We start from the raw sequence: 19,919 nt of genomic DNA, 5'->3' as shown, positions 1-19,919 counted from the left end.
TCACCATATAAACCATCTATTGACTATTTGTTAGAACTATCCCAACATTATTAATTATTCAATTGGAAGCATCCCTTGAATTGAATTTTGGATTTGTGGGATTACAGTATTATTGACTGCCATCTGGTGGCATATTCACAGCAAGAAATAGAGAAGCCTATAGTCTGCAGAGCTACAGGAAGGCTGTGTGCTGTTGGATAAAAGTCAATGGGTTTCTGAGTTCACCTGGGAAATCACAAGCTTTACAGACAGTAGACGCTAAGAGCTAATATAGCAGCAAGCTCAAACAAAAGGCACTGACAACTCTCAGACCAGAAACATGTTTTACGGTTACATTTATTTATAAATCACAGAAACGGACTTCCCACAACTCCTGTCATAAAGTTGGCTTTGGAGGTCTAACTGTATAGTGGGTGGGGGGAGGGGGATCAAAGCTATGTTGTTGTTTCTGTGGTTTTGTCAGCTGTTCGACAAAGTGCTCCAGATGCCATGTGACAAAACTCATAAGAGGCATTCATCTTGAATGGATCTGAATATAAAAGTCTGTTAAGGATTGTAATACATTAGAGCCACCAGTAGAGTGCAATGCTTCCACAACTCAAATTAAAGTAACCAAAGTGGTATTGTTGGCACCAAATAAACATGCAGAGATTAGTTCATAAGATCCAGTCTTTTCACCATGGATAAGCATAATGGACAGTCCAGTACTTTTACTGTTACTGGTGGCATGTAATGTTGGCAATGTGCTCCATGTCCTGTCAGATATGCATGTAATCGGCAGCCAAATACTCATACAGTGATTTAGACCGTAATACTGCAATTTAAGAGCAAAAAAGATGGGTACATGTTATCTGTTGGACTGCAATATTACTTGAAGTTACTTCTGTGTCGGCACTAGAGCCTCCTATCTATCTTGAGGGTATACAGAGAGCCAAGTCAGGCAATTGTCGCTCCTGATAGGCTGATGGTGCAGGGAGCCTCCTTAGCCCTAATAGAGAGTCTCTATTTCAGGCTCTTCATTAAGCTGCTCTGCGCAGACTGACTGCTGTGGAGATCTCTGTCCTCACAGTCTTTGTCCTGTGTCCTTACTTTGCCAAACATGTTTTTTCATTTTTTTATTAATACTTTCTCCAACACAGTTTTGTATATTTTGTATAACAATTGCCATTGTTAATATTGTTAAAAAAATATGTGATGCTGAAACCCTGCAGTCCTAAAAATCCTGTTTGAAAGAACGACTCTCAAGTCAAAATGTTGTTGTGTCAGCAAAACTTAATTTGTGTTCTTTTGTAATTTTTCACACCAATCTTCCCCCACGCTCTCTTCTCATCTCTGCTGACATAATCGCTGACTGGGCTGTTTTTGAGAAGTCCATAGCTAGATTTTGCCAAAGGTGTCCTGGCTTTCAATGAGTTTCTAAATCTGTCCAAACAGAAGAATCCCATTTAGCTCACAGTAATGGAGCCTCATGAAAGGCTTTGATTTTTAAAAATAGCTGCTTGAAACGATTAAGATTATACACCCTCAGATTGGGTCCCCTCAGCTGTCTTAAAGATGTTTCAGGTTCCACTAAAATAAAATGTTTCAAAAGTTCCCTTAAAAACTGTAAACGCCAACCCCCAAACATCTGGGGCCTCAATAATATAATTAATACTACAAAACTTCAATCTCTCCCTCTTGTGCCGAATCATTTTCTGCTTCAGTTAAAGTATTTTGGCATTCAGAATGAATATTTCATCTCAGTTTCACACCTGGATCTCCCTGCCAGACATAATGTGGAATTTACACACCACAGTGGCACAGACACGATCAGAGGAGGGATGGAGAGAGCGGTAAATATAGCATCCCAGTCTTGGCTTGAGCTGACAACAATCTAGGACCTAATCTGAGGCAGTTATCAGCATCTGTTGCCTGGCACCCGGTTCTGTGCGGGGTTTAGTTATGCATCCAGTGCTCCATATCTGTCACTTCTTTATTTGCATCTGATTCCCTGTACAGAAGATGCATTCAAGAGTGAGGGAGGATGTAACCTCTCAATACCCCCCAGTGAGTCAGTCTGTCAATAAAACACACATGGCTACTCCACTCCCATTGCATGTGAGGCTGTGAGAAAGGTTAAGGTTGAGAAATTGATTTGTTTTGCCAGTTGCCATGTTAAACGTAAATTGCCAGAGTGCTTGACCTTGAAGCAGTCCTGATTAGTTATTTGCATATCTCCAGAGATGAAATGTGTCATCAAGCAGACGGTGTCACTGTTCCCAATATATTTGTTTTCTAATCAGATGGCAGCAGCTGTATGTGGAATTTAATATCGTACAACTCATTTGAGTATTCTCTGCACGTTGCTTACTTACAATGCTTTAATGTAGAGCATAGATGGAACCCTAGAAACTGTGAACAAATAAACTGTGCCCCCTGTTACCCCACTTATTCAAGTGTGGTTTCACCTCAATCACCAAAAGATAAAGATGATCTCTGTATGGATTAAATAAAATAAGAAAATAGAACCAATCTAATTTATAATTGCGACAACATGAAGTCTCCGAGCTTAGACAAACTATAGCCCTCAACAGCTGACAAAAACGGAGCCCACTACAAATCACTGGCTTACAAGAGAATCAAGACAAATGGAGGTTTGGGGTATAAGTGATTTATGGCCCCCTGGGTTACATTTAAATCAACTTTTTTGACAAAGTTATTTTCTCCCAAACTAGAAAAACTAACTCCATCCAATTTGGGTGTCTATAGCAATTCTGTTCCAAGACTTGTGAGTTATAAAGCAAGAGTTTGTTGATCAGCATGGGGCTGGGAGAGTTTAATGACCGTGTCGGAGATGAATACACCTCAGCTCATTTCCCTGAAGGTGACTTGTTTTTGTAAACCATGCAGTGAGAAATACATCAGCTGAGTTTGATGGCGCAGAGGTACCGTTTGATTTAATATGTCATTTACTGCGAGAAAAATTGACATCTAAAACTCAAATGCCAAAACCTTGAAAGGTGACTTATTGAGTCCTTTATGATGTCGACAAAGAAATGAAAAGGATCATTGCTTTCTCTCATAAAAACAATCAAGCTAAAACAAGTTTGCTGGACTCAATATTTCACTTTAATACTTGACCCAATCTGCCGACTCAAAGAAAGGTTTGAAGGTTTATTCTCTGTAGCTGGCAATATAACATGATCCATACCACAGATGCAGACAACTAGCAAAATCATCAAAGTTATTAAAATAAAAGGGCAATGTGGCAGTCTGGAGATATCATGTCTCTCTCCTGCTTCCAAATGATACTCAAAGTACTGTCTAAAAACAGCTATTTGAATAAATAATGGCACAATACATAACATGGATATCTCTGTGGGAAGAGGCGGCCTGTTTAACCAGGCAACCATCCAAGCTTAAAGCACCAGATAGCAAAATTATGAATAGTAATTTAATCACATAATGGATACTCCAAAAGTCTAATTCCTTATGTCTGCTCCTCAGTAGCAAGTATGCACTGTGAATTGTAATGACGGGTATGGAGGACGATTGTTTTATTCCATTTTAGACAACTCTAGTCGTGACTGATGGGAAATGATCTCCAACTGATTTTGTAAAGTAACTCGAAGGGGAGCGCATTGCTTTGCATACCTGATATAAACTTTGTAAAACTGAATTAGATTATCTACTTCATAAGAAATATCAAAGCTATAAAAAACGTTAAGAGTGCCTTTGTCATTTATTCTCCCGCTTTACAATATACACTTAAATATTGATCTAAGGTGCAAGAGAGTATTCAAAGAGACAGTTGATAAGATTGTATGATGTGTTTTGATAAATGATGTTATTAGAGGTGGGGGTTAGATGACACCATTCAGTTTTCATTGTAAATTCAGTCCATGTGTCACTCTAGCACTTCAGCAGCTGTCTGCACATAACTGCAAATAACTTTCATATTTAACCCTTTATTCAGACGAGAAATAATGTTATTGGACAATTATTCAACATACTGGTGTACACATACAATAACGAGAAAGTCTAATGTCAGTGTTTTTAAATTCTAATGAATATGTGCGAATAGCTACCAAGTGGTTAAGGGTACAGAAAAATATTTGTTACATATTGTTAAAAATAAACAATGTTAACTTCCCGTCTATGACAGGAGGTCTGGTCCCCTGCATAATGTCTGACGTATTTCATTCCTTTCTCTCACAAAGACCTCCACACCCATACCTCCAACCTTCTCAGCCTAGCCTCTGGGCACAGTACTTGACTGTTCCTTTCTTGCTTGTGACTATCATTACTTCAATACTGAAGCATTTTGGCCGAAATGTCAAAGCTAGATAGTTATCTAATTAATGAGCTGTTTGAAAAGGCTGTTAGTTAGGGGTTACATGCATGGTTTTGTGCTAGAAGACAGATATTTGATAATCAACATGGAGCTCATTTGAATAAAGAAACGGCAATGTTCTTGTATTGCAGTAGCGCTAGCATGATAAATACTAATGTGAGATCAAACTGTTAGTTTGTTCAAACATTATCCCTTATTTGCTACTCAGTTTACATACTTGTACGTTCTTATTTTTTATCTTAACAGAGTCAAGGCTTTTAGAAGAAGGAAAAACAGATGTGTCTGGCAAATATCTGGTTACACTGACTGCGTTTTCTGGAGTAAAAAGCCAAATCATCAAATAAGGGGTTGAGCTGCTAATGCATCCTCTAATAGCTTTAAAGGGTTGACCTTCTACAGAGTGGGAAGAAACAACACAGTCCATGTGGTAGTTGTGATTATTTTTTGTTTTTTAATAAAATCCAAACCTGCAACATGTGTTGGTCGGGGGGGAACTATGATCGTCCCAAACACATATTCTATCGTCCCGTGGATGATGGACGCCCTTTGTCTCGAGACCCCGGTACCTGAGGTGCTGTAAAATAAGTACTGTCACATTTTCAGAATGTTGGCCTCTACTTGTTACCAAAGTATTGGTTCATGTGACCTCCCTATTCCTCCTGTTGAACTCCATCCACAACGTTCAACAACATTTTTCACAGACACTGCTTTTGCCACGCTACGGCATAACAGCTTTTGACCGTAAGCATCTCAATCCTCTCCTGGTAGCTGGCCATTAGTTTAGTTAGCTCACATTTGAAATGCAGTTGTTCTGTATAAGCGAGCATGCATGTTTAAAAGTCATCTTTATTTAATGTGGGTAGCCCAAATGATGATTATGATTAACATCTGATTAATTGTGCAGCGTCGGGGTTTACTGAAATATACTTTCCTGCTTAGGAAATAAACGTTTAGTAGGCCTATGCCTTATTCCTAAGCTCTTTCTATATTATAGTTAGTGTGTTTTATCTTGTTTATATTAGGTAGTATTGATTTTCACAGACTGTTTCGTGAGGTTTTTGATCAGTCACTTTTTAAATAAGATGTTCTCTTCCGTATGTATATCACCCCAGTGAACAAGAACATTTATTTTTGGTTTCCCATTCACCAATTTTGTCTGTGACTAATCAATAGTCAAAGAAAAGATTGCTTTTTGCGCTGGTGGAGATGTCCCACAGTACGGAGCGTGGCAGGGTGTTTCTCAGCTGAAAGCCAGCCACTTTTCGCTTTTATGTTGAAATGGTGACAATATCGATTCAGAAGACATGCACGCTGAGGGCTTTCAAAGCGTAGCTCTACCCCCTCCGTATCAAAGAACTGTGTGAGGGGACTTGCGGCTGTTTCCTGAAAGAAAACAAAAATCTGAGCAAGTAATTCCAAAATATCAATGACTGATGTGAAACCATTTCTGTCAGTCGCTGTTTAGAGAAAGACAAGCAGCAGACGTATAGTAAACACTCCCTGAATAGAAAAAAAGGGTTTACTGAGATAGAACAATGTCTTCATGTCCAGATAAAGTAAATGTGTTACTCTTCTTTAGAACTCATCAAAGTCCATGTGTTAGACACAATCAAGCTGATCTGCAGCTGGCCCCGGATAAACACCATTTGACTTTTCAGGTGAGTAAAGTCATTCTCTCTGCGATGTGAAATCACAGGCTGTGACTGCTCATATAGTGCAGTGTTTACCTCCAGTTTTGCCATCATCTCTCGCCAGACAGATTGATTTAAAGGCCCAATCAGACCAGTTGAAGTGGATTGTTTGTTTACGTCTCGCTGGCTCCCTCTCTCTTGCTCTATGGCCATTCTTCGTGCAATGCACTCTTTGGGTTTAAAGAAGAAAGGCCACCATTTCTCACTGTGGCAAAGAACCTGAGAATAAAGCCTAAATTCTGCAATTCACATCACTTAAAGAAGGAACATTGGAAACCTAGACAAATTGCAATGTGCAAGAGAAACCTAAAAGAGTAGCAAAAAGTTTTGGGACGGATTTGAACTGAGTTTAAAGAATTCAAGCATCATGGCGGAGAAGGAATAAGCTGAGGCTTGAAAAAAACTCTATATCGTAAGCAAAAATGCCAAACGGATGTAGGTATTTAGATAAAGTATTTCCCCCATCACACATACAACGCCAAGGAGGAAATTGGACACGGCCAAAAATGTCTGAATTCTGCTGTCCAAAAAAAGTACTCAGTCATACTTCACTCTAATCTATTTGGGTTGGAAATTAAATCCTCAAAAAAGGGTTGGGGACAGAGCTTTTATAAATGAGGTATAATAATAGCCAAAGAAAATTTGATGTAATGATATCAAGTCAATTTTAGGATTACCAAGTTGTATGGAAGGTAAAATACCCATGGACCGAGGAATGAAAAGTGTGTGTAATTGTTTTTGTGGAAAAATGTCAATCATATAACAGCTGCACTATAACAACTCAGCGTGTGAGATCCACATGTGCATATACATTCCCTCCATATTTGAAAAAATGTAGTCCTTTAAAGAATAACTGCATAGAAATGTCAGACTGCCTTCTTTATCGTTTACACTGTGAGTCTTTCGTTGACGTTTTCATAATACATTGAATAAATTCATGACCAAAATGTAACTGAAGCTACATGGAGGAAGCAAAATCCCATGCTGTCTTAATCACAGTAGAAGATTGAAATTGTTTTTGTGACTACCAGGTTCAGAGCATGTATGTAGCTTTCAAGTTGAAATTACCTTTGCCCATGAAAATATCATCACAACATTGCACCTTAAAACTCCACATGGTCACTGACCTGTGGCTGATCTGCCTCAGCGTTCACACCCAGGTACCTACTGTACCGCTTGCTTTGATTTGTATTTTCACTCACTTTTTTGTATCCCTTCATTCCCCTCCACACACACAGAGTAATATCAGTTGTTTATTTAATGAATAAATAAATTGCCTAGTCAATTATATGTCTGAAAACAGAGGGGTAAAACAAATCCTTTGGAAACTTTCCTTAACATCCTATTTGTACATTTCAATTTTTTTCAGCAGGCTGTTTCAATCAACTTGGGGAGGCCCAAATGCAAACATAGACTCTGAGAATGAGAATGGATACTGTATTGTCAGAGTTCCTAGGCAACGAGTTCATATGAGGAAGAAAGTCCAGCGGGCGAAGGCAGACGGGAAAAGAGAAGTTGTTGGCCGGTGAAGCATGGCAGAACATTACATTACATTGCATTTAGCTGACGCTTTTATCCAAAGCGACTTACAATAAGTACATTCGACCAGGAAGACACAACCTTGAAGAAAATAGAATCATATAAGTACATCAGGTTTCATAGAGCCAAACATTTCAAGTGCTACTCAACTGGATTTAGATAAGCCAGTCCTTTATTAGTATATAAGTGCTCTGTTAGCAGTTATTTGTTAGTAATTATATCACTCGAAGTGGAGTCGAAAGAGATGAGTTTTCAGTCTGCGCCGGAAGATATGCAGGCTTTCTGCTGTCCTGATGTCAATGGGGAGCTCATTCCACCATTTTGGAGCCAGGATAGCAAACCCACGTGTTTTTGCTGATGGGAACTTGGGTCCCCCTTGCAGCGAGGGTGCAGCGAGTCGTTTGGCTGATGCAGAGCGTAGTGCACGCGCTGGGGTGTACAGTTTAACCATGTCCTGGATGTAGGAAGGGCCAGATCCATTCGCAGAACAGAGCTGGATGTGAGCGTAGCTGATGAAGCTAGCTCAGAAGCTACTGACCTGCTAACCCAGTCTCACGGCATTTCGTGTTCACTAGTGATGTGTCGGTCGCGAACGAGCCGGCTCAAAGAGCCGGCTCTTTTAAGTGAACGACGGGAGCCGGCTCTTGCCCGCGAACAAGCCGGTTTTTTTGCGGAGGGATCTAGATCGGCTTGAAGGCACATTATGCAATGTGCACTGTGAACATTATCCCGCTTATTACTTGGCCACATTCTCAACAAAGTAACGACATGACTCCCAATATTAATTTAAATGCTTTTATGGATTTAGAAAATGATTTTATTGATTTAAAAAATAGTTTTATGTATTGATTTAAATTGACATGCATCCGCTAAGAAAAGTAGTTCGTTGTTACTGTTTGAACTAACGTAGCAACGGAAGGAACTGCTTCGATAGTGTTTTTGAGGAGCTTTTTGATTACAGATTTGAAAACATCGTTGCTTGCTTTAAAAGTAGCACAATTCATGATGTCAAACCTTGGAAAGTATCTAGATATCCCTGCCCTAATGCCAAAGTAACTGGCAACTGAATATGTGTCGCCGTTTGATGTCTATGTCTGGGCCGCTGCGTAAAAAGGAGGGTTTCTGCCCCATTACTTCTCTTCTTACTTCGATAAGAATAAAACACGGAGGACGTCGGAGATCTCTTTTTCTCCCCCTCTTCTGACAGCCCAGCAGCTGATCTCAAAGCACGCTCCCCTCTCCTACAGGGGGGCGTGGTCAGCTGCAGCTCACAGAATCAGCCCCCTGCAAAAACAGCGCTGGAAAGAGCAAATGGAGCGAAATGAGGCATGGCTAAAATGCAGGATCTTTTATATAGGTCGATACAGTAGCCCCTTTTTTAAAATAGTTTTTATAGGTGTTGCTATCTGTTTTGTGTAGCGTGGTTCTACAAGCAAGTCAATGCATTCATTGGGTGGTATCGGAGAGTTACACGGGTCTGTAAATGCAATTGGCCACAGCAAATCATTTATATTAAACATGTAATTTTTACTTTTGAATACTTCAGTACAAAGGTTGTATTGAATAATTTAAGTGATATATGTGTACACATATAATTAGTCAAAACAGGGCTACATTTGATTTAATTAAAAGGTATCATATGTGGTAAACTGAAAAGCCGTTTGGGAGCCGAAAGAGCCGGCTCTTCTTGGTGAGCCGAGCCAAATGATCCGGCTCACCAAGAAGAGCCGGAATTCCCATCACTAGTGTTCACCAACACGATTTTTAATCTATTGATTCGTGTTCACCAACACGATTTGCCCCTTTTTTTTCGTGTTGCACAGCACGATTTTAAAAGCAATGTATTTCTACTGCCTGCAGCACGTCTTTTTCTCCGGTCGGGTCGAGGAAGACCGGAAGCTGTGTGGTTCATAAAAACATGTTCTTACTCAATATCAAGCCACAGTTATTGCTTTTATTTGAAATCGTATAATTTCGGACTTTTGTTGCCGTCTGTGAGGAAAATAAATGGGGCTCAGAGCCTCAGGATACTGAAATCTGTATTTTTTAAATCTTTTTTTCCTTCTAATTTGTTATTCTTTTCAAAATAACACACTGTTATTTACTCACCAATAACACACAATTATCCTTGCTTTTATTTATTGGTTTAATTCCATAATCTCTGGCTTTTTTGGCGTCCGTCAGGAACTGAATTTCAAAATAAAAATAACCGGAAACAGACATAGGCATTTCGAGCGATTACCCAAGATCCTCAGCTATGGTTTTAAGCTCGCTTATTGGATGTTTTAGCCGCAATGCATGCTGGGATTTGGTGTTTATATGATATGAAATCCGGAAAACATTTTAAAAGAATAAAATAATACTTAATTCCGAGTGCTCTTGCTTTTCTCTTTGAAAGTCATCACATAACGGCATTGTAATACACGGTTCGGCTGCATTACATATTACAGATCTGCCGTAGTTCTTTATTTATAGAGCCCTGATGAGAAGACCTTTGGAAAAACTGAGAAAATGCCGCCGAAACTGAATACTTGACGTGGATCATAAATATATTCAACAATTAAACAACATCTTCAATTTCTCTTCACACAATACGTCTCCTTGCAGTATCAACACTAATTCGGCAGACTTTTACATTTGATCTAATTCACAGATAGGTTATATTTACACCATAACGGTGCACAGCTGATATAAAAGTTGATATGTAGTTTTTAAAGATATTACTGATTTTCTTTGAATGTAATAATGTAAATACTGAGTCTGAAATAGTATAGCAATATGCTGTAAAATTATGTGAAAGCATGCATAAAACTACACATTTTCAGATGTTGTACGAAAACAAAAGTGTCCTACACTAATAATACAAAGTTATTATGGCTGTGTGTACCTTGTGTGCACCGCCTAGTGGTTAAAGCACATTATTGAATTATTGTGTTTTATTTGATTAAATATTAAGAGTACATACTTTCATAGGGGGAAAGTATAAATATAGAATATAAAAAATCAAGAAGATACTATAAGTGATCTCTACAATAAAACAGTTTAGTGCAGAATGTACAAAGATATTAATAGGAGGAGGTGCAAAACAGAAAAACGAATTAACCTTTATTTAAACATTAAATAACAGATTAAGGTCTTCTTTTAAATAAGAAAAAAACTTCTATCTACAGATAAATATTAAGCCTGACAAAGTACTTGACGTCTAATATATTGCTTTCCTGCAATGTTAACTATGTTGAAGCACTTATTTTAACTGATATTATACATATGAATTATACTCTTATGTATGTAGATAGAATAAGAAATGTGCAGGATATGACAGTTTAATGGTGGAGGTACACACATATTGATAGATGTCTTGTAATGCACTGTTGAGGAACCTGTGACCCAAGTGTTTCATTCATTGCATAACTACACCGTAGTTGTGTATATGATATGTCAATACACCTTTGAAAATCTTGAAAGGGATGTGCAAAATAGCCATAATATACAGTCTTTAATTAACTATTAGTAGAGAATAACGAGTAATGAATATACTTTATTACTCGTTTCCATTCATGTCAATTGCAGATACATGTTTAGTCTTCTCAAGCACCAACTATCAAATATCTCTCCTGATTGTTGGCACTTGACAATCACCTTACCTGAATTTTACTCAGGTGTTACTAAAGTCTGATTTAAGGGTTGTTTATATTTCACATAATTAATCAGAATCTGCAAAGTAACTCAAATAAATGCAGTGGAGTAAAAATACCAGGTTAACCTCTGAATTGTAGTGGAGTATAATTACAAAGTAACAATGAGCTGTCATGTGGGTATTAATGCTGCGCATTATGGACACAAGCGATTTTCACCCATTTATTAATTATATATTTTACATTTGATAACACCAATGTGTTTAATACTGGCAACTTCTAATTGTGGGAAAAACGAAAACGTTCAGTAGAGACGTCCCATAGAACATTTTGCGAAACACAATAGCCAGCATGTGTAGTTCTGGGGGGGCGTTAGATTCCAGTTTTGGATTGTCTGGCGTGGTTTCGTTCCATTTCACACAGTTGTTTGACGCTCTGCGTAACCGGGGACTGTAGTCCTAAACGATAGCTGGGGATTATGGGTAGTGTAGTGTCTTCGGCCATCCTAAACTCAGAAATGTTGACAATCGCAATGATGCTCGAAATGTCCCTTATAGGCCTACGTCTGTTTCCGGTTATTTTTATTTTGAAATTCAGTTCCTGACGGACGCCAAAAAAGCCAGAGATTATGGAATTAAACCAATAAATAAAAGCAAGGATAATTGTGTGTTATTGGTGAGTAAATAATTGTGTCTTATTGTTTGGTGAGTAAATAACAGTGTGTTATTTTGAAAAGAATAACAAATTAGAAGGAAAAAAAGATTTAAAAAAATACAGATTTCAGTATCCTGAGGCTCTGAGCCCCATTTATTTTCCTCACAGACGGCAACAAAAGTCCGAAATTATACGATTTCAAATAAAAGCAATAACTGTGGCTTGATATTGAGTAAGAACATGTTTTTATGAACCACACAGCTTCCGGTCTTCCTCGACCCGACCGGAGAAAAAGACGTGCTGCAGGCAGTAGAAATACATTGCTTTTAAAATCGTGCTGTGCAACACGAAGAAAAGGGGCAAATCGTGTTGGTGAACACGAATCAATAGATTAAAAATCGTGTTGGTGAACACGAAATGCCGTGAGACTGGGTTGGACCTGCAGGTAGGATTGCTGAATGGAAGGCAGGGAGATTAACAGGCAGGCATGAAATTAACTCTGCGGCAAGGGAGACAAAGTTAGAGACAAGCCAAAAATACGATGCAATATATAAAGTTAAACACACAACTCAAGGGGCTTGAGACGGTATACCCACCATGGCTGAAATAATGATCTGGTGATGAGGAATTGAGGTAGATATACTGCAGAGTAGATGGGTAGGTGTATTGAAGGTGTGATACACATACACATATGCAGAGACAAAGCCCAGGAGGATACTCAAGGGACAGGGAAACACAAGATATAACTGGAGGAGGTATAGCCATTATGGATGGATTCAGATTGTCATGAAATTATATTATATTATTATGGTATGTATGGTGCCCAGAGGTGGAATACTAATTACTTTGGTGATCCCCTGACTTTTCCTCTAGCGCCACAATCTGGTCAAAATTAAATTGTTCTGCTACTTTGGTTTATGAGCAAATAAAAACTAATGACATTCCCATCAGCCACAGTTGAACTTTAGTGCTAGTGTTTTGTGGTAATTAGCAACTCTTAACAGAAGCTAAATTTAGATTGTGAACATCATAAACCTTATACCTGATCAGCATTCTGGAGTATGTTAGCATGTTGATGTTAGCATCAATCTCTCTCAGTACAACTCACAGAGCTGCTAGCCTGCTGTAGGTTATCAGTCTTGTTTCTCATAGCATTTTAGATTTTTAGAATAGTTTAAAATCCCATTCCTGTCATTTGTCTAATCAATTAATAAACCCATTTCAGCACAGTATAATTCATTAAGATGATATTGTTGATTTTCTCAAACGTGTTCATCCTGCCTCCCTCCCTCCCACAATCTAGTGACTGTCAACCATCTGTTTACTGCTTTGATGTCTCTAAATAACTGTTGCAGATAATCATGCAAACAATTATACATTAACTAGTCCAAGACAGGAGAGACCCACTTGGGCTTCTATATCCTTCTGTTGCTTCATTGACATTTATAGGCATTGTTTTAATGTGCATGGAGGCGTCTGTCATTCATTTGTAATGGCATACATGCAACAGTAAATAATGTAAGTATTACAAAAAAGGAAAAAAAAGTAGATACTTCTGTCTCCCGCATCAGATTAGCTGTTGCGGGATGCTTGTCATATTTGAACTCATTGAGGTGGACGGTTTTGTCAGCCAGGACCTCTATAATTGAAAATATTCATTACTGTATGTAATTTATTACTTTGTCATATATCAGGAGTCCTTGGACCATTCACTGCACTCATTAGAGTTTTAATTAAAACACTAAGCTACGATAACGTTGCTATTTTCTGAAGGGCAATGGAAGATAACGGGAAAGGTTACAGTATACGTCTTTTTACAAAATTAGACAACAAAGTGAAATCAACATGTAAGGTCTAAATCATCATGTTCACATCACTCTGTTGTGTACATCCTCAGACATTTAAACCTCCATTTTTCAGATTGCCATTTTGACTTTGTCCTTGATGTAAATGAATCATTTTCTGTGTGCTTATGTACTTCAAAGGCATATTAATCTTAAAGCAAGTTGTAATGCACCAGCACATGTACAAAGAATGCCTTAAAAACTACTTTCAGGAAGATTAATTTACATGAAAGTGCATTCACATCATAGCTTTAATGTATAATTGGTTAGCATATCACACCTGCATTTTGTGAATCCATTTGCTGTTGACAAATGAGTTCAAACTCGGCCACAAAGCTTTCTATTCATCATCTCAGTGAGACTTATGGCCTTGTATATATGCTAATTTCTCAATTCACTCCCAACTGACTTGACTGTTATCTTGTGAATTTCACATACGATTTTGCATGGTGTTTATTTGCTCTACAGTTCAAAGCTTTAGAACTTCCCAGAGTCAAAGTGAATTATCTTTAAGCGGCGGGCCTCTTTTAGCAGCTGCTTAACACAACCACCCTGATGGTGCTGGTCAACACTGAAGCCAACCCACATTTCTTTTTTATTTTCGCATTTTCCCTGCATTGCCACAACAGAACAGGATTCATGCATGTTGGGCCGTGTTGTGGTTTGTATAATGAAGCCCGGGCTTTCTGTAAGTGACTCATAAGATGACTGCTCAAACACAATCGATGCTACTGGCTTTTATCTGAACGCATTCATCCACACCCACACTATCTCTCTGGATCTATACTGTCAGACTGATGGGCTGAGTCCCTTTTACAGATTTGGGATTTTTCATACTTTCATACAACGATTCAGACACTACCGTCTTTCTATATTTCTATCAATTTCCTTTCTTGTTCTTCTTGTAGCCTTTCCGGCCCACTGCTTCTCAAGCTGCCCATGCTGTGTAATTGTCAGAGGACACCTGTTGGACATGTCCCCCTTATTACCTTCACTTCCTTTTTTGACCACCAAGTCTTCATTATGGTTGTTAAAATGTGATGCATGGCACTCTATGATTTACATAAGTGACAGCTGCTTTCATTCCCAGTAAAATCTCCCCAGTAACTATCTTGAATTTCAGTAAAGCATGATTCAATGATGAATGGGGAAATGGATCATGTCTGTACACTGATTCTTCACAGATAAGGACTTCAAACCCTTTTCATTTAAAACATTCCTATGCATGATAAATGTTCAATGAACCAGAGCTTGGCAGAAAGATTACAGGATACGAAAGCATTTGCAATCATCATGGATCATATAGTGAGGGCTGTTCTACATTTACAAGTTATGCGAGTGCAAGGTATTTCAATAAGAACGTTGGGTTCTCAGCCAAAAATGGGGAATGAAATAACCCAAGATGCAACACTTTATTGAAGAAAATAGGGTTTTACTGCTATAATATATTACTCTACTTTTTTTGAAATATTTAATATAGGACAAAGATGTGGCTCTCCTGATCTACTCAGGCAGTAATTCCTAAGGGAATGGGTATGTTATTGCCCCTGATTTTCCAACTACATTTTGAATCTCTCAAGCACACTCACTACTGCTCAGGCTACAATTAGGCTGCTATTAAACGTTCAATGACGTACTCTATTATGTTCAAATTAGCTTCACAACTGCAAGAGAGAAGATCCAAGGCTTTATGAGAGCACAACCTTGAGTTAGCATTGTGTTCATGCATCATTGGTTGAAGTGTGGTTAAAAAAAGAATGAACCAGTATATTGTTTTTTTATTCTAAGCATTCTAAGGTTCAGGGCTTGTATTGGTCCTACGAACATAGCCACAGTGTAGTTATAACGATGAAAATCTTAGGTCACAAAAACCTCAAAACCTTTTTGACATGTTTTTGTTTCATTATCCAATAGTCTTCAGCCCCCACCGATGCTGACTCAAGTGACATTGAACGTTCCTCTAGTAAATGAATTCAATCCTTCTTCTATCTCTAAATTGAAGCAATTTACCAGACTTAATAAATATATATATATGTTGTTATATATTGTCAGTGTCAGCTACTCACACGAATACACTAAAGGCAATATTTGAGTCCAAGTGGATATCTTTATAAATATTTACTTGAGGTTTATTCTGAATCTGAATTGGAATAAAGGTGTCATTTTGTGAATTCAAGGTGATCTTATTCACGTATATTCATCTCTTTATGTTCTAAAGTCTTTGCAGAGTGTTTTCTCTGTGGACTGAATGCCACAACTCAAGTGCTCAGAAAAATGTTTTGCTTATGACAAAGAAAAACATGAAGGATAAGAGGATGAACAAATCAAAATAACTATAATTTGCTTTCATATAGATAAAATATGTTATTGTAGACATCTTATTTAAATGCCCGCGTCAGAATGAGAAACGACTCGCATAAATGGCAGCATATGGAGTCTGTATCAGGTTCAGTACTGTCGTGGAGTTGGTCTCTGAGGGGGCTGTAATTCATAAAATGTGGCTTTCATCCAATCAGCATGCAGTGACCCCAGGTGCAGGACAGCCAGATGAAAAACAACTTAAAATCTCAGCTGGTGCTTTAGCCATGCTCATGGAAATATGATGATGAACTACAGAAAGTATACCAATTGCTGTGTAAGATTTAAATACATGATAAACAGTGATTGATTATACCTTAATTCCTAAATGCCCTGCAAATATTACATGTTGTCTTATCCGTGCATATTTGGATGATGTATGATATAGCTTAAAACTATTTGCTTGCCTTTTTTATTTGAGCTTAACAGGTCTCACATGTGCAAAATATCTGTTCACACTACTTTTTTGTTGATAATGAGCAGAGTTGAGAAATAAAGTTTGCAAGAAACACAATATCATTACCTTAACAGACATAAAAACAAAGGTTTGAATACATAATTATCCTCTCTTAAGAGATCCTTCTTTTTTTAATATTTAAAAGTGACTACTGTTACCATCTCATGCAAATTACTGAGAAAATGCCCGTGTTAAGTGCTACCCCACATCACATCACTCCTGTTCTGAAGTATTTACACTGGCTTCCTGTGTGTCAAATAATACATTTCAAAATACTGCTGCTGGTTTATAAAGCACTGAATGGTTTCGGCCCAAAATACATTTCTGACCTCCTGCTAAATTATGAACCATCCAGATCTCTCAGGTCTTCAGGGACTGGTCAGCTTTCTGTCCCCAGAGTCAGAACTAAACATGGTAAAGCAGCGTTCAGTTATTATGCTCCAAATATCTGGAACAAACTCCCAGAAACCTGCAGGTCCGCTGCAACTCTGACTACTTTTAAATCCAGGCTGAAGACTTTTCTTTTTGTCGCTGCTTTTAATTGAACTATTTACATCTTAGACTGCACTGTAACTTTTATCCATGTATTTTTTCTTTTAATGTTTATTTTATTATCTTTAATTTTTTAATGACTGATTTTAAATGCCATTTTCTTAATGTCTTAAAGCACTTTGAATTGCCTTGTGTTGAAAGGTGCTACATAAATAAACTTGCCTTGCCTTGCCTTGCCTACCCAAGAGGTTTGCACATGTCACATTTGAGAGTGGAAAACAATGATCCGTAGCCAAAAACTGTATTGTACCTGCAGCTAAGGTTAAACGTTAAATACACAAATAAAGAGAGTGAATCTGCCGTTGAAAATGGCAAAAAATAAATAATCCTCAGTGTTCATTTAAAGGTATTTTAAATGACACTGTGAGGAGTGCACGCTTTTAAATCTGTACGCAGGTAAGGCATTGAGAATTCTTCATAGTGTCAGTGGGTCTACTCATCACTGTGCTCACTGAAAAAACATACTACATAGAAAATACAAGGCTTTATAGGGGGAGAAAAACAATCCTAAAAAATATTTTCATTCTTAGATTCCACAGCGCTGAGAGACCGCAGATGGAACAAAAGCAAGTGTCTTTGTGTTTGATTCCCTGGAACTTGCAAAAAGTTCAAAGAGTGAATTCATGAATATTTTACCAGAACTTCATCTGAACATCTGAAGTCCATCAATAGCCTTTCTGTCTTCACACCCGCTTCACAGTCTCACTCTTTCTCTCCCTTTTTTTACTTTCACTTTGCCTCTCTCTCCTCCAACAACCACACCACACAAGGCCACCCATTCAAAGACCCTCCTCATCCAGAGGTAGCGTCCCCTGAAGTCCCTACAGACCATGCTGCCTGGGATTGAAGTGTGTGATAGGAAGGAGAGCCTGTGGGCTAGTTGCGTCTACCTTTCTGATGATGAAGCTACAGGGCTTCCTTTGAGTAATTCATCATTTAATCAAGCAAAGCAGAGCATCACAGTCAGTTACACGGCACATTTCATGGCTTCCAGTACATGATGTTCCTTTGTGTGTGTGGGTCAGTTCAGGACTGTGATCAGTTCACACTTGAATCTGATATAACCCCAAAAATATGACCAAAAAAACATGTGTCTTTTTGCAAAGGAACAGTCTTTATATAATTAGGGTCCTCTTATATTCTCATTATTACGGTGTTTTAGTTTGGCAAAACACATTGCAGAGAGTGGGAGTATAGGGGTTTATTGGAGGGGTGCAACTAAGTTTTGTCCTGAGACCCTCAATACAGTCAGTATGGTCATGCTAAAACTAAATGCAAATATGTGAGGGAAAATGTGTAGTGGCAGTAATATTGCATTATTTTGGTGCTTATAATATTCAAATGAACTAGGAGTTGACTCACTGAAGTGCCTAACAGATAACAGATTTTCCCAGGGACTGCAGCTAAGGCAAATTGACATGCTGCAGGATGGCGTGGCAGGAAGCAGTCGCATGCTGTCAAAAATTAGCCTGAAGTTGAGGAAGGTCTGCAAGAGTGCAATCAAGAGGAGAGAAAGGAGGGGAAAGCAGAGACTTGGAGGACCAAACGAATTTGTCATGCTGGACGAAAGAAACTTCTACCACAAAAGGAAGGTGTGTATAAACTACAGAGCCTTAGCCTTTGGCCTCACTAAAACTAAAACCTTTGTTTTTCAAGGTGAAATAACAACATATCTTTTAAGGTCAGAGATTAACAAATGAATGAGCAAAGTAATGTAATTTTATAATTGTGTCATTCACACCCTTGTGACTGGCGTGCTTAGGCTTCCAAGACAAAGTATACATTAGAGAGAGCCAGCTCCACAGTGTATACACAGTCAAATAACAGAAAAAAAGAATTTAGAAGCTAAGAATGATCTCATCCAATCAGATCATTAAGGAAATCAATCTGTATTCTTACTTTTTATTACTAACATTTTAAAAGTGCATCATCTATTTATATATCATCTAATTCCAATATCTATCTTACATTTTCATGTTTCTTGCAGCAAAATAAGCAAACTTTAACTTAATAAAATTAAACAGCCTTTTCTGTTTGTACCACTACATTTTAATTTTTCTCTCTTCTTTTTTGAGAAAGGAAGTGAATATTTTTAAATTGTAAAAGAACGCAAATAACAAACACATTTCACTTTGTTTATCAATTGAAATTCCTGATATATATATTTGTATTAGGGCTGGGACTCGATTAAAAAAATTAATCTAATTAATTAGAGGCTTTGTAATTAATTAATCGAAATTAATCGCATTTTTAATCGCATATACATATTTGACCTAAGAACAGTGAGAAGCAATTTTTTTTCACATGGATTTTAGTATACCATTAGGCACATTCACACCGCAGTACTTTTCCCACAAAGGTTCATGAGAATTGAGTTCATGAGAACTCTTTGAACCTGGGGGTGGATTAGGCAAATGAAGCCGCTGACGTCACTTCTTCTTCTTCTGCTTTGGGTTTACTGGCAGGCCGCAAACCACTTCACGGCGTATACTGCCGCCCAAAGTCCCCGGCCGGAAGTCCCCGGAGTTAGGGACTGGCTTCAGTAGAAGCTGCTGGGAGTCCCAGCAGCCTTCCGAGTAAATCGCCAGAACGCCGACACCTCCTCATCTCCACCGCTCCCATGTTTTATTTTGTGTTGCCATAAGTTAGTCTCTCTGCGTTTCTGCGCTGGGCTAATGCTAATAATGCTAATGCGAGGATAATAAAATGGCGGCTTCACAAAACTTTTTGGGAGTTTTACGGGGCGTGGTTTGCAATCCGCCCAGCCAATCAGAAATATAGCTATTTTCTCACAAGAGAGCCGTACGAAAGTCCCTGCTCTCTAGCAGCTCTCTGCTCTCTAGCAGGGACTTTCGT

General features: G+C 38.3%; 1 protein-coding gene across 1 annotated transcript in view; it reads left to right on the top strand.

Moving 5' to 3' along the window:
* Window positions 1–19,919, top strand: part of LOC117534174 (potassium voltage-gated channel subfamily D member 3-like) — a 176,671-nt gene that overhangs the window by 46,430 nt on the left and 110,322 nt on the right.

The sequence above is a fragment of the Gymnodraco acuticeps genome, unplaced genomic scaffold (assembly GCF_902827175.1).
Source record: "Gymnodraco acuticeps unplaced genomic scaffold, fGymAcu1.1, whole genome shotgun sequence".
In the NCBI taxonomy this organism is placed as follows: Eukaryota; Metazoa; Chordata; class Actinopteri; order Perciformes; family Bathydraconidae; genus Gymnodraco; species Gymnodraco acuticeps.
This window is presented reverse-complemented; position numbering and strand designations above follow the sequence as displayed.